This window comes from Vombatus ursinus, unplaced genomic scaffold (assembly GCF_900497805.2).
Source record: "Vombatus ursinus unplaced genomic scaffold, bare-nosed wombat genome assembly UNPS02014812.1, whole genome shotgun sequence".
Taxonomy (NCBI): domain Eukaryota; kingdom Metazoa; phylum Chordata; class Mammalia; order Diprotodontia; family Vombatidae; genus Vombatus; species Vombatus ursinus.
The window spans coordinates 24,641,164-24,653,156 of record NW_020954590.1 but is presented as its reverse complement, the minus strand read 5'-3'; positions in this window follow the sequence as shown (position 1 = coordinate 24,653,156).

Below are 11,993 nucleotides of genomic sequence, written 5' to 3'. Positions count from 1 at the left end.
TAGCAAGTGTCTCTAATAAAGGCCTTATTTTTCAAATATATAGAAAACTAACTCAAATTTACAAGTATACAAACTATTTCCTAATTAATAATCGGTCAAAGGATATGAACAGGCAGTTTTCAGATGAAAAAATCAAAGCTATCTATGGGCATATGAAGAAGTGCCCTAAATCACCTTTGATTAGAGAAATGCAAATTAAAACAACTTTGAAGCACCATCTCACACCTATCTGATCAGCTAATACGACAGAAAAGGAAAATGATAAATGCTGGAGAACATGGGGAAGATCAGGGCACTAATGTACTGTTGGTGGAATTGTGAATTGATCCAACCATTCTGAGGAGCAATTTCTAACTATGCCCAAAGGACTATAGAACTGTGCATATCGTTTGATCCAGCAATACCACTACTAGGTCTGTATCCCAAAGAGATCACAAAAAAAGAAAAGAAAAAGGACCTACATATGCAAAAATATTTGTAGCAGCCCTTTTTGTGGTGGCGAAAAATTGGAAATTGAGGGGATACCCATCAGTTGGGGAATGGCTGAATAAGCTGTGGTATATGAATGCAATGGAGTACTATTGTGCTATAAGAAATATAGCCTGCTATAAGCAGGCAGATTTCAGAAAAACCTGGAAAAATTTGTACAAACTGATACAAAATGAAAGGAGCAGAACCAGGAAAATGTTGTACACAAGATCAGCAATATTGTGTGATGATCAACTATGAATAACTCAGCTCTTCTCAGCAACATAATAATCCAAGACAAGGACAAAGGACTCATGAAGGAAAATGTTATCCATAACCAGACAAAGAACTGATGGACTCTGAATGCAGATTGAAGCTTTTTTTTTTTTTACTTTATTGATCTGTTCTGATCTTTTTCTTCTTTCATAACTGTGACTAACATGGAAATATTTTACATGATAACACATGTATAAACTATATCAAACTATCTACCAATTTCAGAAGAGGGGAGGGGAGGGAAGAAGGGAGAAAAATTTGGAACTCAAAATCTTATAAAAAAGAATGCTAAATTTTTTTCTTGACATGTAACTGAGGAAGATAAAATAAAATATTATTTTTAAAATAATTATCATAAACTATAATAATTATAATAAAATGATAATTTTTAAATATAATAGTATTTAGATAATATTAAATAATAATATTTTTTTAAAAAAGAATATAGAAGGGCATATGTAGTCCGGGTCAAAGGGTGGAAGAAGAGCCATAGGCAAAAATCCAACTCAAGTATCCCCTGAATTCTGTGATGGAAGCTCAGTGGAGGAACAAGCCCTGAATCCCCAATAAGATGGAAAGACCTTGGGTGAAATCTACAATAGTTAAAGGTCCCAAAATCCTTTGAAAAAAAAATTGAGCATTCAGGTAGAGATCAGCATTCTCCTCAAGTACTCAGGACATGAGTACCTACCAATACCATTCAATTGTAGAGTTTGACACTTGTGTCAAAGTGAGATGTTTGACACAAGTGTCAAGTGAGATGTTTTCCATCTACCCTAATGCATCTTCTCCCTGTGCAGGGAATCTACTATTTCCTGCTGCTGCCTAATTTCCAGCATCTTCAGGTGATAAGAAGAATCAATCATTCCCTTGCACTCCCCTTATACCTGCTATCTCCCACTGGGAACATTATGTTCTTTGACAGAAAATAACAAAAGCACCAAGAGGCTGTCTTCCATCCAGTGCTACAAGGAGCAACCTTACATTTTATTTCAGGCCTTCCATCTACTACTACTATACCTATCCTTTGAAGAAAGAAGAGGGAAGTTGGTAGGGAATAAGACTTCTTTTTATTGGTGTATAGGCTTGCCCTCCATTTCCTGCTGTACTCTTTCTCACCTAATGTCCACCCTTTGGGTAGAAAAGAGACCTCTCATCTGGTCATCTGGCCCGTACACCCATTATTTCATACTGCTCTTACCTCTAACTCACAATCTCCTGACTCTTTTAGGAAGTGGATTGAATGCATCAGTAATTCTGAAACTTTATAGGCCATCATTCAAAGCCCATTGTCAACACCCCATCTCCTAATTTGTTATTCCTACTCCCCTCCAACCTCCCACCCCAAGTTTCAACCAAATACCACCTAACCCTTCCAGTGTACCCTCTAAAATGCCTGTTCCATTGGCAACAAATTTCCTTTCATCCTACTCTTTTACCCTTCCACTCCTTCAACTTACTAGTTATTACTGAAACCTAGCCCCCACAAGATGATACAGTCTCCCTAGAAAGTGCTTTTCAATTCTGGCTGCACTTTTACTCATTCTCCTCTACTCATTGGTTAAAATAGAAGAGTTAAAATGCTTCTTAATACCCATTGCCACTTTAAGGTTCTGCCCCTACCTCCATCACTCAAGATATAACTTCTCCTCCTTTGAGGTTCTTGCTATTCATATCTACCACCTGATCAAAATCCTGGTACATGTTGTGTACCACATTCACTCCTCTTCCTTCTTGAATTAATTTAGCACATAGTTGACAGATTTTCTCTCCACCTCAACTCCTGCCCTCATACTAGGGGATTTCAATATATATATATATATATATATATATAAAAATTTGTACCCTAACCACTCAACTACTCAATCTACTCACTTCCAATGATCTACATTTCAACCCCACCTCAGCCACACAAAAAAGATGGTCATATCCTCAGTCTTGCCATCACTTACAAATATAACACCTCTGGGTTCAAGAATTTTGAAATCCCCCTTTCCCATTATCATTTATTGGCTTTTCATCTCTCCTGTTTTTTTCTTTAAAAACCCAACTCTTGGGGCAGCTAGGTGGCACAGTGGATAAAGCTCCATGACATTTACTAGCTGTGTTGCCTCTTAAAAAAAGAAAAAAAAAACAACTCTTTATCTGCTCTGTGACTTCCAATCTCTTGATTCCTCATTTTTTTTTTCCTAAGGCCATCTCCCTGGCACTAGCCACTTTTTTCTTTTATCCCTATTTTGATTCTTTGGTAAACAAACTCACCTCTACACTCTCCTCCTCTGTTGAATCCCTAGGTCCCTTAATATTTTGTAGATTTCACCCTGCCAAGCCTCAGCCTTGGATCATTCCCACCATTTGCCATCATGTTCACTCCTACACACTGTGCTGCTGAATGCAGGTGGACAATCCTTTCTCTCTTTTCACTCTCTTCTTAACTGCTTACAATCTGACTTCTGACTTTCTCATTCTACCAACACTGCTCTCTTCAACACTACCATGATCTCCTAAAGACCAAATCCAATGACCTTTTCTCAGTCCTAATTCCCCTCCATCTATCCGCAGCCTTTGACATTGATGATCATTCTCTCATTCTTGATACTTTCTTCTCTCTAGGTTTTTGGGATATCACTTTGACCTGGTTCTCCTATTTCCTATTTGACTGTCACTTAGTAAATTCTCCTTCTGATCACACAATGTAACCATAGATTCAATCCTGGGTCATCTTCTCTTCTCTCTCTATACTATATCTCTTGGTATTCTCATCAGCTCCCATGGATTTAATTATTCTTTCTATGTTGATGAATGTCAAATGTTCCTATCCTGCCTCAGCCTCTCACCTGACCTCTAATCTCACATCTCTCACTGCCTTTCACAGTCTTAAACTGGAGGTCTACTAGATATTTTAAACTCAATATTTCCAAAACAACATAATCCTCTTAGTTCCTCAGGCTCACAACCTAGGAGTCATCCTCAACCCTTCACTCTCGCTCATTATCCCCCCACCATATCAATTCTGATGCCAAGGCCTATCGACTTTACCTTTGCCACATTTCTCTAATACATCCCCTTTTTATCTCTGACATTGTCAATAGTTTAGTTCATACCCTCATTACCTTATTTCTGGACAATTGCAATAGCCTGCTGTTGGGTCTCAATGTCGCCTCACTCCAATCCGTCCTTCATTCAGCAATCAAAGTGATTTTCCTAAAGTACAGCTCTGACAATTTCACTTTCCTATTCAGTAAACTTCAGTGACTTCCTATTGCTTCCAGAATCAAATACAAAACCCTCTGCTTGGCATTCAAAGTCCTTCAACACCTAACTCCTCTAATGCTTCCGGTTTTCTTACATATTACTCCCCAACACATACTCTTCAATCCAGTAACACTGGCCTCCTTTATGTTCCATGAACAAGACACTCTCTCAGCTCCATGAATTTCTCTGGCAGTTCTTGCCTGGAATGCTCTTAGACATCTCTGACCACTGAATTCTCTGGCTTCCTTTAAGTCTCAATTAAAATCCCATCTTCTACAGGAAGTCTTTTCCAACCCCTCTTGATTGTAATGCTTTCTCTCTGTTAATTATTTCCTATAAATCATTCATATATAATACATATGAATAATATGAATATATAAGAATACTATATAAGAATGATTCATAAGAAATTATATGCATATGTATATTTGTGTGTGAGATATATATGTATTTATATGTAATACATATGAATAATATATAATATATATGAATGATTCATAGGAAATTATATGTATATGTCTATATATGTACATATGAGAGACAGACAGAGAGACAGAGACAGAGAGATCATATTTTTGATTATGTCTCTCAGCTCCTCTAAAATAGATTGTGAGCTCCTTGAGGGTAGAGACTGTCTTTAGTCATTCTCTCTCTCTCTCTTTCTCCCCCTCATTATGGACTCTTCCTCTATTTTTAAATTGGATAAATAATTCCTCCTTTTTTCCTGTAATTTGTTTATGATAATACCATTTATATCTAAGTTTCATGCCAATTTGGTGCTTAGCTTGATATTTAATATGAGATGTTGGTCTATGTCTAGTTTGTGCCAGATTGCTTCTCAGCTTTCTCAATAGATTTTTTTTTTGCTGTTGTCATTTTTATTTTCAAATAATGGGTTCTTCCCTTAGCAAATCTTTGGGTTTATCAAACACTAAACACCCATGTAAATTTACTTCTGTATCTTATGTATCTACTATGTTCAGTTAAACATAGTAGCTTTATCCCTCCTTATTTCTTAACCAGCACCAAATTGCTTTGTGATTACTATTTTGTAATGTAGTTTATATGGTACCCATATTCCCACTTTTTTTTGAGAATTTCTCTTGATAATTGATCTTTTTTTCCATCTAAATGAATTTTATTAATACTTTTTCTAGCTGCATAAAAATGATCTTTCAATAGTTTGACAAGCAAGGCAAAGAATATTTTAAAATATTATAATTTTTATTATATTTGCTCAGCTTACCCATGAACAATTATTATTTCTTCAATGATTTAAATCTGTCTTTATTTGTGTAAGACTGTTTTCTGATGGTGTTCATATAGTTCCTGTGTGTATGTGCATATTAGCAGGTAGATTTCCAAGTATTTTATACTTTTTGCAGTAATTTTAAATTGAATTTCTTTTTTTTCTTCTTTCTGGATTTAAAATTAATGGGTTTTATTATATATGCTGCAACTTTACCAAAGTTATTTATTGTTTCAATTAGTTTTTTAGTTGTCTCTCTGGGGTTCTCTAAGTAAACTATCATATTATCTGCATAAAGTGGTAATTGTTTCTTCTTTGACTATGCTTATTACCTCTTTCTTTTTCTTGTCTTATTGTTGTAGCTAGAATTTTTAGAAATATATTAAATAATAATAGTTACTAAGGACAGCCTTGCTTTATCCCTCATCTTATTGGTAAAACCTTTAATTTATTGGCATCACAAATAATGCCTCCTCTTGGCTTTAGAAACTATCATTTTAAGAAAAGTTCTATTAATTTCTAAGCTTTCCATTTTTTTTAATTAAACAGGAAGGGGAGTTGCATTAATTTAAGAGTTTTTTCTACATCCACTAATATGATAACATGATTTTTTGTTTTTCTTTCTATTGATGTGGAAGATCAAGTTTTTAATTTTCTAATATTAAATCAGTTCTGTATTCCTGGTATAGATCTTGCCTGGACACAGCATATATCAGAAGAATAAAATACAGGGCTCACAGGCTGTATTTTGTTCCCAACAATCCCAAATGTATCTTGAATAAGAATAAAGTATATTTGGAAAGTATTTAACAAAATAAATTAAAATAAATAGAACTTAGATACTATTAGTGTGTAGTTTTCTAAGTCAATATGTGACCCACAGTGATCATGAAGTACATTTTAGAGTCCTCCATTTCTATTTGAGTTTTACACCACTGGTGTATAATCTTCATATCATGTTGCTATGATCTCCATGCTTATATTTTATTTAATTTTTTGCATCAATATTCTGTAATTCTCTGTTTTGACTTTCCCCGATTTAGGTATTAATACTATCTGTGTATGATGAAAGGAATTTATTAGGATTCCTTCTTTTCCTATTTTGAAACAGTTAATATATTTGAATATATTGTTCCTTACATGTTTTATATAATCTATTTTAAAATTTATATGGTCCTTTTTATCCCTTTAAGAGTTCATTTCTGATTTCCTCAATTTCCTTCTCTAAGATTAGGTTATTTAAGTCATCTATTTTCTATTATGTTAGTCAAAGTACTTCATATATTTTAAAATATTATCCATTTCATCTAAATTGTCAATTTTCTTGGCATATGAGGCAAAATATTTCCTAATAATTCATGTAATAGATTTTTCATTTGTTGTGAATCTACTTTTATTTTTATAATAGTCATCAGCTTTTATTCTTTTAAAAAAAGGAACTTAAGTAATTGTTCATATATTTTATTGTTTTCTTGTAAAAGAAGCTTGACAATTTTATTTCATTTCTTTTGCTTTCAAAAATTTAATTTCTAAGGGGCAGCTAGGTGGCACAGTGGATAGATCATTGGTCCTGGAATCAGGAGGACCTGAGTTCAAATCTGGCCTCAGACACTTGACACTTACTAGCTGCGTGACTCTGGGCAAGTCACTTGACCCCATTGCCTAGCCAAAAAAAAATTAATTTCTACTTTTATTTTCAAGATTTTAATTAATTTTGTTGTTTAATTAGGGATTTTAAAATTGTTTGTTTTCCAGATTTTTTGGCTGCATATGTAACATATTGATCTAGTCTTTATTTTGTTGATGAAATTGTTTGGAAATTTAAATTTTCTCCTAATTACTGTTTTTTTGCATCACTTAATTTTTGTTTTTAGTTTTATTTATATCATCTCATTGATGCCATTATCTTTAATGAGATTTTTGTTGTTGTTGTTGTTGTTGTTTTTTAGTGATTTGTTCTTTCCCTCTAATTACTCTACTCCTTTTATCTTCCCTGTTACTGTAGAGGTCAACCCCATCATCCCAGTCCTTCAAACTCACAGCCTAAGAGTGATGATACTCATCTCCATATTATTTCTCTCAAAATTCTCTGTTTAATATTCAAAGCCCTTCATAACCTAGTTCATTCTTACTTTTCTAGTTTTTTTTTCACACTTACTCCCCATCATTTACTCTTCTAGTTTTTCCAGTTATTTGAGTTTGTTTTATTATTTCTTGTTTTCTTGTGAAGTCAATAGCTTTCTTTTGTTCCATTATAAATTTTTTTGGAGAATTCTCCGTACACACCTTGGTTAAGATTTTGCACTTCTTATTCCAAGTTATTAATTCTCTTTCTATTTTCTCCTTCTATAGCTTCCATTACTTTCCACATTTTCCCCTCTAGTTCTCATTTTGATTTTAAAACATATTTTAGCTCTTTTTGGGGGGGGGGGGGCTGGGGAGCTTTGGCTAGGTGGTGCTGTGAATAGAGGACCGGGCTTAGAGTCAGGAATACCTGTGTTAAAATCCAGACTCAGGTAATTATTGCATGACCCTGAGTAAATAACTTAATCTGACTTTCCCTTACTTTCTTAATGTGTGAAACTGAAGAAAAAATAGCATTTATCTCCCAGGATTGTTGGTAAGATCAAATGAGGTAATAATTGTAAAGCACTTAGCACAATACTCAGCACATAGTAAATGCTATATAAACTAACAAAAATATTTATAACAGTTCTTTTTTGTTAAAGAATTGGAACAATTAGGGGTTACCCATCAATCAAGGAATGGATGAACAAGTTGTGTTATATGATTGTGATGGAATGCTATGGTCCCATAAGAAAGGATGAGCAGGATGATTTAGGAAAAACCTGGGAAGACTTACATGAAATTATACATAATGCAGTGAGCAGAACCAGGAGAATATTGTATATAGTAATAGCAATATTGGATGATGATCAACTGTGAATGACTGCTATTCTAAACAATTCAATGATTGAAGACAATTCTGAATGATTTATGATGAAAATGCTACCCACGTCCCTGATAAGAACTAATGGAATCTGAATGCAGATTGATACTTTTTTTTCACTTTTTAAATTTTTCTTGTTTTTTTTGTCTTTTTTTCTTTTGCAACATGGCTAATAATCAAATGTATATTTGCAATATTTCACATATATAATCATGTATAATCTATATCAAATTGCCTGCCTTCTCAATGAGGGTAGAAGAAAAGGATAAGGGAAGAAATTCAGAATTCAAAATTTTTAAATAATTAATTTTTAAATTTTAATGTGTAATTGAGAAAATATAAGATAAAATAAGAGAAATTTAAAAAATAAATGTATTGTTAATCCAATTAAAGGCTGAAATGGATAATAAAACTCTAGTAGTGGAGGAACTCACTAGTCCCCTATTAGACTAGATAAATACAAACAAAAAATAAGAATAAGGATAGGAATTCTAAAATTAGTTTTTAAATTTCTTTTGTCTACTGAATGGGAATAGAAAGGAATTTATATGCTTGGCAGCTGTACATACAACTTTTTACAAAAGTCAAGCACATTTTGGAACATAAAAACCTTACCAAAGGGGAAGAGAAAAGGTTATATATCACTAGGGTTGAGATGCCCTTAATATCACAGGTTGATAATGCTAAAAAAAAAAAAGTAGCAGGAATGCCCAAAGCTTCAGGGTCACCTCACTTTCAGTTATATCCAAAGAGCATTTAGATGATTAGAATTAGCTTCAGGGATGTCACTGGTTTTTAAGAGTCAGTTAATTGTGGTGAAGAGGGAAGCAATGATTTGACAGAGAGTGTTTGTATTCAGAGTGGCCTAGCCAGGGTACAAAGAAAAGAGCCATAGTTTAATTAAGTGAATTCAACATAACTCAGAGTTTCATTATACATTTTGAGCCAGTAATCAAGGGAATAATGGATAGGGAGACAGTAGATTCAGAGTGTAAATTAGTTGGAATGGCTGATTGGGTGAGATGCTGAATGCAAGGTCAAACTTTACATTGAACCTTGATCCAATCAAGACTATGTAAAGAGGTCTAGGTCCTAGTATCCTACAGATACTTACACATGTTTATACATATCATATATATTAACAGAAGTACAGTGATGAGAGAGAGAGATAATTATATTTGGTCTCAGTACATATCTGAACAGGGGACTTTCTGAGCTCTTCTGTTTAAAAAAAAGTAAAGGAAATCTGAACTAAGGGAAAATAAAGGGATCTAGAGCTTAAGGTGTGTGACTGTGAATGGCATATTTGTGATACCTAAAGCTTCTTAAAATGCATTTGAACAATTGAAGCATGTACACTAGACCCATGGCCTCCATCTCTCTTTCTCCTAAACATGAAAACTGTAACCAGGTTAAAGTAACACTTTTGTTAAGTGCCAATTCAAAATCACACCTCATCAGCCCCATTACTAATGTATCTCTCTTACTGGACCAAATCAGAGAACACATTAACTCAAGATAGTCATTTAAGTAAACAGAATAGCAAAGTAACTATGAAGTCATATTCCCTTATAAACAGGCATGCATGCAAACACACAAAGGGAGAACAGTATCCCATATATTATCATACAACTTGTGGCAAGGGGGTTACAAGTAGCCTAGACAATTCACTACTTTAGTGTTAAATTATTTTTTGCCTCCTGAACTGCTACTTGATTCTTCTCTCAAAATCTGCTGTCATCTGCTTGTCTGTTTTGTCCACTTAGTATTGAAATGCTGAGGTAATTGACTAAGCTTTTTTCTCTACTGCTCTGCTATGTGCTTGCTCTCTGATGAACTACTCCTTCCATTTGTTGGTTTTCCAATGAATTGTAATTGCTATAGTAGATTTCCCTATAAAGAGGAGTATTGGCAGGAATTTTTTGCAAATCTAGCCCATAGACTGAGAGGTGATTCAGCCCTTCTGTGAGTCATTTCTATAGTGTTACCCAGCCAATACTGTACTAGTCTTTCAAATTCATCTATATTTTGAACTATCATTTCCCATGCAGGACCAACTCAACCCAGACCAAATTTCTATTTGACATGGGGTAGGCTTTTTTTTTTATTTTTGATTTTATTTATTTTTGTAAAAAGAAATTGTTTTATGGTTCATCCTGTCTTATCTACATTTCCTGGGGAAAAATATATAAAACACATTACCTAGTGTCAATCTTTAAGGGAGTAATCCAAACTTAAAATGCTATGTTTAGAATGGTGGTTAATTGTGTTCTAGGCTCCTCTGGGCTGTTCTGAAATTCTTTCATGAGGACAATGATGTCAAAACTATTATTATAATAATACTAAGATATTTTAATTTCTAATGTGGTAAATGTCAGTAGAGATTACTCATAGGAATGAAAGCTCTTTGGGGGACACTCTTCAATAATTTTTATATACAAAAGGGTACTGAGAATAAAAGAATAGTAAGAAATATTGGCCAATACAATTCTATTGGTCTTCAGTGATAGCAGCTCTCTATTTAAGTTGTCTCTTCCTATTTGAATATGAACTCAACCACATCTAGGACTACCATATATATGCATACATACATATAAATGTATATAGCTAATGCTTAGCCAAGGACTTTGCGCATAGTAAGTACTTAATAAATTCCTTTTAAATCATTCATTCATGGCACAATTCACAGAAATAATAATTCTTACCTATCTGAAAAAATCGTTTCCCAGTGCAAATTATATTTTACAAAAATGTTTGATTTTCTTAAAGCATGACATAACATTTAAATATCAAGTAAAATAATAACTACATATTTTAGCAACAATTTCAATGTACTTTCTTGCACACCCTTAGGTCAGTGATTTAGAGAGCAGCTTTATAACTAATAGAAATCAATGAATCAATGGACTACAAGGTGATGAGAGGGTAAGTAGAACCATATTTCCAATAAGCCTTCTGAGCAAAACCAAAAAGTACACAGTCTTACTTGCAGACCAGATTCCAAAAGCATAAATATGAAGAACTAAAAATCTATAGGGTATGTAGCTTAAAATAAGGAAAACTGTAAAGATGGCATGTAATTAACAATATTAACACATTTTAATTATTATTTCTGTTATATTTAGAGATAATAAAATGCAGACTAACAAAGTTGAGGACATAAAATTTAGTTCTGCATATTTTCATTCACCTAAATATTATTTTGTCCCTCAAATTTATAATCCAGTTCCCTATTGTACTATAAAGGTAATCCTGGGTTCTTGAACACAATGCCAGTAGAATTCACACTTAGGGAAGTTCTATCAGGCTAGAACAATTTTAAGTATTGTCCTGGTAAATGGCCATGCCTGCATTCTGAGATCAGAAATCAATTTGGTCATAACAACCCATTAAAAATGAAAGTTATAAAATCACTCTCAGTCCTATAGAACCTCTTTGTTTCAGCTATGATGCAAGCAGAATGGTAGATGTGAGGTAAGGAGAAGGAAAAGGCAGGAGTTGTTATGATTCACACAGGGCTTGGACCATCTATAAACTTTAACAACTGTTGGTGTTCAAATGTGATACATTTCTCCAATTACCAACACATGGATATTGTACTAGATGTCCAAAGACATCTCAAATTCAACATGCTCAAAATTTATTATATTTATCCCTAATTTCATTCCTCTTCTAATTTTCCCCATTTATATCAAAGGTAACATCATTCTTGGAATAAACTCAGTGCCATCAACTCCTCACTTTTCCTCTCCTCACATATCCAGTTATTTAGGTATAGATAGATGGTACAGTGGA